Source organism: Protomyctophum parallelum (assembly GCF_964188405.1).
Source record: "Protomyctophum parallelum genome assembly, chromosome: 11".
NCBI classification, from domain to species: domain Eukaryota; kingdom Metazoa; phylum Chordata; class Actinopteri; order Myctophiformes; family Myctophidae; genus Protomyctophum; species Protomyctophum parallelum.
This window is the reverse complement of record NC_139707.1, coordinates 43,666,451-43,673,720: the sequence shown is the minus strand read 5'-3', so window position 1 is coordinate 43,673,720 and position 7,270 is coordinate 43,666,451. Positions and strand designations below refer to the sequence as shown.

The 7,270-nt window shown below is 40.5% G+C and overlaps 1 protein-coding gene across 1 annotated transcript in view; it reads left to right on the top strand.

Moving 5' to 3' along the window:
• The first annotated feature begins 3,679 nt into the window (after positions 1-3,679).
• st6gal2a (ST6 beta-galactosamide alpha-2,6-sialyltranferase 2a) overlaps positions 3,680-7,270 on the top strand; it is a 46,883-nt gene continuing 43,292 nt past the window's right edge. The window contains exon 1 of the mRNA XM_083776944.1: positions 3,680-3,830. The gene's annotated coding sequence lies outside the window, so the exon portion shown is untranslated. The remainder of the gene's footprint in view (positions 3,831-7,270) is intronic.

Here is a 7,270-nt window from a genome sequence, read left to right as displayed (position 1 = left end):
CTCTCTGCTCTGGGATGTTTTTTGCAAGAGCAGGCCCGACATTTACAAAGAAGTTATTAAATTAATTTGGTATTATTTATAATAATGTCATCTTTAATAAAATGATCTGGGTAGTTATTACTTACCCTTTTTAATTATACTATTCAAAATCTTGTACATCTACAAAAATGTACATTGGATGTTACTTCGGTGCTGTTCCAATTGTTTAAGATAATATTCCTTCTTTTTATATCTTATAATACTCCTTCATTTAGGCCGGCCATAGTTTGACATTCTATTGCATTTACGTATATATGGTCAATCAACGTGGCTGTATCTGTTGTGATTCTACTTGGTTTAGTGATGATTGGGAAATGACCTTTACATTCCGTTGATAAAATCGGCTGTTTTAGCATTCCCATGATGGTTCAAGAGGTCAATGTTAAGATCACCAGTTAAAGGTATATTCAGTGATTTCACTCAAGAAACCTTAGGTTTCGTTTTTGGCTGGGACCTAAGCCTTTCGTCCAATCAGGATAGAGAGTCAAAAACGAAACCTACGGTTTTTTGACCCCCAGGGGTTAACTGGGGACAGGGAGGAACTCCTTATATGGTCAGCACACTCTATAGTAGGGAGGATTAGTTAGTTAGTTAGTTAGTTTCATTTATTGTCCACGTGTGGAAATTCGTCTTCGGTCTCAAACAGTAAAAAACAAACGGTTACAACAACAGCAACAACACTTAACAAAATTATTTTCTCATGGCAAAAAGTGCAGGACAACAGTGGCAGATACATTGGAAAACAAACAAATCTAGCGAGACATGGTATCATTTAGTGCCTTAATGGCATTTGGTATGAAAGAATTTTTTAAAATGTTACGGTTAGCTCTTGGTACTTTGTACCGTCTACCAGAGGGAAGTAGTTGGAACTCGCTGCAGAGTGGATGAGAGGGGTTGTTTGCTATCTTGATAGCTTTTTTACGAAGTACCTCCTTGTAGATACAGCCTAATTGTTGCTGTCTCTTCCCAATTATTTTTGAGGCTAGATTTACTATTCGCTGCAGCTTGCTTCTTCCTTTGACATTTAGATTGCCAAACCACATTGCCATGTTAAAAGTCAAGATTCCCTCTATCAGGTTTTTATAGACTGTTTCCATGATATGCTTGATCACTCTAAAGGAGTTGAGCTTGCGTAGTAGGTGGAGGCGTTGGTTACAAGTTTTAAAAATCTGGTCAGTATTTTCACTGAAATTGAGTTTGCTGTCAATATATGTGCCTAAGTATTTAAAAGTGTCTACTACCTCCACTATTTGTCCACCAATTGTAATGGACTGCACAGGTTCCTTTTCATGAATGACAAGTTCTTTTGTTTTTGTCACATTGATCCCTAAGGAGCTTTTATCGCACCAGTTCTGAAGAGATAACACATGTGCTCTGTATGCTTCCTCCCCCTCGGATTATCACAACAAAACAAAAAAATAAGTGATATTTGAATTAAGTGAAATCACTGAATATACCTTTAATATATGTACCTTGTTGTTTATATTACCGAGCATGCTATCAAGCTTCTGATTAAATGTGTCTAGACAGGATCCAGGTGTTCTGTAAACACAACTTATGATTATGTTTTTAGAATCTGCCACACCAATTTCAATGGTTATGCATTCCATAATTCCATCAATGGTGGTTGACATTGAATGAATGATGGGATCATGTTGCATCTTAGAGCCGCATCTACATATAGTGCAACTCCCCCAGATTTTGAATTGGTCCTGTCCATTGTGTACAATTCATATCCCTCCATTCCCACATCATAACCTTTTTATTTTTGTAACCAGGTTTCAGAAACCGCTATTACGCTGAATTTGCTAAATTGACACAGATATTTCTCAATTTCATGACAATCAGCTTGGAAATCCAACAATCCGCATTCTGCAAATACCTGTACACACGCACGCACACACACGTCCGCCCGCACACACACATGCGCGCATGCCCACACCAGCGCGCACACGCACGCCCGCACACACCGGCACACACACACGCCCGCACGCCCACACCAGCATGAAATGACTGAGGGGTCAATTGAGATTTTTGAGGGGGCCAAAAAAAAAAGAAAAAAAATCATATTGCGTTGTTAAATCAAGCAGGCAGTGGCAGTTGTATGACTCAGGCGATCCTATGCAAGATTAGAATGATAGCGCTGCCCCGCCAGGGGGGGGGGACTTGCCCCCATGGGCTCCAGATTTCTTTTTTGCGATGAAAATGCTTCAATCTGGTGCGCTTTGAGATAAGAATTAAGAGGCTAGATCTATAAAGAACTACATTTCACTATATTTCACTATATTTCAAACTCACTCCAGAGGGCCACAATGCATATAGTCAAAGGTAGCTGATCTACAAGCTCAAAACGTGTCGCAGTCCAATGCATTTTGAGCTTGTAGATCTGCTTTTTTGCTATTTTTTTAAATTGGAATCCTGAAAAGTAATATTTTTTAATTTAATTTCAAATACATTAACTTTATGATTATGAACTGAAATGCAAATATTGGACATAAAAAAAACTAGTACTAGTCATTAACACCATCGGGGCCCATGGCGTAAATCACCGTCAAGTTCAAGTGCACGGCCATGTGCCCGAGACAGAGATTGATAATCTCCGTCAAATTAGTGCCATGAAAACTGATCGGATCGCTCTACAGCCTAGAGGCGCTTGCTGACGATGGGCACATTTCATTAATGGATTAAATAGGCCTGAAGTAATTAAAGCGGGTCATGTTCGCATTTTTGGAATTGCAATTGAAAAAAGGTCGGGTTGAGGGGTCAAGTACCCTCTTTGACCCCTCGTGGCGTCGGGCCTGCCGCACGCACGCACACACGTCTGCACGCACGTACACAATAATCGCCCACAAAACCGGCTATTTGTCCATACAAGAAAAAGTGAAAAAAGTAATAAAGAGGTCATTGCTAATTCCAGTCCACAAAAAAGAACAGAGCAAAGTTTCGGAACCCCACGGGGCCATGTATCCACCATATAGAACGGGCTATACATCCATGTACAGAAGTTAAATAGTAAGTAAATAATTTGTCAAGTCCAGACCCCGAAAAATAAATCGCTGGGGCATTGTCCTTCCCAGATATGTCCACAAGCCAAGTTTCATGCAAATAAGGAGACAAAAAGAACAACATGCAGAGGGAACAGAGATTCCCATGGCAGGCGGCTTTTCCCATGCAAAGATCACAATGCATAAAAAATTAAAAAAAAGTTAAATTGGGAGAAAAATGTGCTCCATATGGAGATCTATAAGGGTTGGTGAGGTTATCAACATTATAACATATGGCATGTACAGGGTTTGATGAGGACAGATCAACATAGGCCTATGGAATGATAGCCATATATGGAGTGTGTCATGAGGTGTGACCTACAGTCAGTCAGTCACAATATGTTTACCTAACCTGATCATAATGACTTTAGTAAAGCAAAAGATCAAGTCAGTCTCAATTAAACACACTTGTATCGATCATGCTAGGTGAAAATTGTTATCCATTTATCAAAGTGCCTATCTACTTTGTCTTGACTTTGACTGTCACCTCGGCCGGGTTTCTCACGAGCAAGAAAGCCCTCTTTGCTCCGCCCCTTCATCTCAGATGTGGATGCAAGGAGAAACGGCTAGCAGCAACAATGTGACAGACGGACAACACAGAGACGGTGCTACTGAATGGTGTGCGCTTTTGAATTGAAAACCGGAGGCGTGCGACTCGCACGCCGTTTCTGCAACGAGGAGAAGAATAATAAAGAGAGGACCATGGACTACCGAATAGCGTGCGATGGAGACGGGGACATCTTTTAGGTAAGGCGTTGTTCGCCTTCTGCAGGATTTTCCCCAAGCAGATCTGCATCTGAACCTCACGCTTCAGCAGGGCGCTTTGCTTTGTGCGAACAGAACAGTGTCCAGGACATTATAAGAGCAAAGGGGGTGATGTGATGATGAGTGCCACAACGATGTATTTATTTTCTCCATACGTGTTGAAATTAATTATAGGTTTTAATAATATTAGTACAAACAAGACGTCAACCGAAATAATATAACTTCAAGATTATTTTGATTATTAAGGTTAGGCTATATTGTATTGTCCGATCAATTTCGATTGGCCATGCATCTCGCTGCGGTATGGGGTTCAAAGCCATCAGTTATATTGGTGGAAATTGGAAAAGGCATGCTGATTAGTGAAACAGACGAGCAATAATAATGCCGACATGCAGTTTAACACATTTGAATTAGCAATATTGTATCATGGTCAAAGCTAGAAGACCACTTTCAAGGCCGTTGCTTGCTGCCTATATCTTGGAAATCTGTGCTTTTTAATAGGTTACCTATAAAATTACTTTATAGCCAACAGCGCATTATCACTGCCTGGGACAGGAGGGAAGCTATAGCCTAGGGGGCTACTACATTTCTACAATCTAGGAAACTAGTATGTACAGACGGTCCCAGTTATCGTCATTTTTTTCATTCACATCTTACCCAAATCCATGCTATACAGCCTCATAATGTGCCTAAATCACAGCCAGCAAGTGTGTGTGTGTGTGTGTGTGTGTGTGTGTGTGTGAGAGATATAATAAATTGGTGGTCACTCACTCACTGGTGGTCAGTGGTGTTCTGTTATCAAACGATGATTTGTGGCCAGAAAGTTATTTGTTGTTCTTGTTTTGTAAGTTTAATATTGCTGCGTAAAATGAATTCACCGGTACACTATGAATCTATACATTCATACGCTGTTACTTATGATACTGGAATCGACTCTATTTCTGGACAGATATGATATTGAAATCACCATATTAGGGAAGCAAGTTGATTAAAGTGTTTCTTCACCACGCAATTTGAGGAAGACTATTTTAAAAAAGTGCAACCTTGACAAGAACATTTTTCCCCCTTTTTTTAAGGAGATGGAACAGAACGTGTTAGACAGTAGCATTATCATGACATAAAGAAAAAGGCATGTTAAAATAATAACTTAAACCTTCAAGAGGAGTGGGTTATAGGAGGACATGAACTGACACTCATTGATACATTGACAAAGGGGGGGTAACTAATGACAGTACACCATGGTACCTATTCTTCTGCATTGCATGTGTCTTTCTTTATGTTTGAGTGCGACCGTGTGGAGAATGTTCTCTATTTTTGGAAGATGATTGTATTTGAATAATAAACGTAGGCCTATTATGACATATTATGCAGATATTATAGTAGGCTATACGGTAATGTATATTTCATACTATTTTATGATTTCATTTATTTGAAAAGTATTAAAACCACATTGGTACAGCATTTCGAGGATTGCACAAGAACGTCCTGAGACTTATTTCCATTGAGGTCCTCTCACAGTTTCATTCATGAGTTTAAAAAAAATCACACCTGTGTGAACTGAGCGATGCAGGCTGCTCAACACTGCTGGCTGGCTGCAGTTCAGTGTGAATGGTCCTTTAAGCCACTCAATGAGTTGCATTGGTGTGTTTTACCGTTTAAAAAGCGGTTTTGTCCCAACCTGACCCTTTGGTGTGGTTTGGGCTGGTTTGGTTTAAGGCTGCTCAACAGTGCCACTTTAGGTCACCCACCCAGCAGTTTAGCAGCTGTTCATACTCTAACAATTTACAATTTAAGCATTTAGCAGACGCTCTTAATCCAGAGCGATTTACAGTAAGCAAGAACAAAAAACATGGTAATACATCAAATGCATAAAAAATAGGCATCATGATATGAAGGGTAAGCTTAAGAACAGTGGAATAGGCTATCTATATAATGATCCACATAAAGTGCTATTTAAGTTACATAAGTTGAGCCTACATATGTATATGCCTGTAGTAGGTGGTCGATGCTAGGGCAAGTACTACGGGCTAAGATGGAATCTGAAGTGGTGGGTTTTCAGACTACGGCACAAGATTGGGAGTGAGTCTGCAGTTCTGATTGCAATGGGAAGTGCATTCCATAGTTTTGGAGTTAGAAGGGAGAAGAGTTTGTAGCAAAGGTACTGCCGGCCCTCGGCTGATCTTGGTGTACGGGAGGGTTTGTAGGGTCCGATCAGACTTGCAAGATATGGGGGGGCCATACCTTTGGTTAATGCCAGCATCAGAGTCTTGTACTCTGTGCGGGCAGCGACCGGGAGCCAATGGAGGAAGCGGAGAAGACGGGAGTGACGTGAGAATTTTTGCTAGTTGAAAACTAGCCGAGCTGCAGCATTTTGGATCAGTTGGAGACACTTAAAAGAAATAGGCCAGTAAGGAGGGCGTTACAATAGTCAAGTTTTGACATGACTGATGTCTGGATAAGAGGCTGGGCTGACTCCTGGGTGAACCCAGGAATAACCTCCGGTTCTCAAAGTATGGTCCGCAGGGTTTAGCCAGGGGGTCTGCTTTCTTTTTCTTTTGTTTTTATGGTGTCTGTGATATGAAATGTGAGCTTGCCATAATCCTTATCCTTGATCATATTCCATCATATGATCAAGTGCTTTTGGATAGAAAGGATACTGACTCCAGTCACAGTTAGAGCAGTGGTTTTCAACCAGTGGTCCGGGGACCACCAGTGGTCCTTGAGGGGGTTCCAGGTGGTCCCCAGCTGAATGATGGAGAGTTGGTAACCACATGGACCCTTATAGATTAACTCTTGAGAGCGTAAAAATGAAATTGTACGCTCTCAAGAGTCAAGAGTTAAATTATTAAATTATCTGCATTACATAATTTACAAGAATTAGTAAAATAATTAATTGTTATTTTGATCAACATTTGCCTGTTATCTCTCCTAAAAACAATTAATACAGCATGGAATTGTGGCCAAAATCTTGAACGATAACAAAATATCTTATATAAGTTTTGGGTCTGAGAGGCTAAATGTCATCAAATGGTGGTCCGTGGCTCAAATGCAGAATAAACTAGAAAAAGTGCCCTTCTGGGCACAGGTCTCCACCAGGAGGATAGGACTGTGTGAGATGTTTGGCAAAATGTTTAGGAGTAATATAAACATGTTTTTTTTGTTTTGCAACAATTTTCTTCATTTTGTTGAGGAAATGCAGAGCCAGATCACTCATAGCATCTCTGAGGATAGAATTCTGGATGAGCAGGACATGTGCAGCATTTTGAACGAAACGGGCTCCTCCTGAAAACTTTGGAAGGCAATCTTAGCCAATCAGTGTAGAATCTGAGAAATCCAACAGACTCGTCTTGATCACATGCCTACAGAGATCATGTGGACCGATTTGCGTGAGATTTGGATGAAATCTGTGCGACTAACATAAG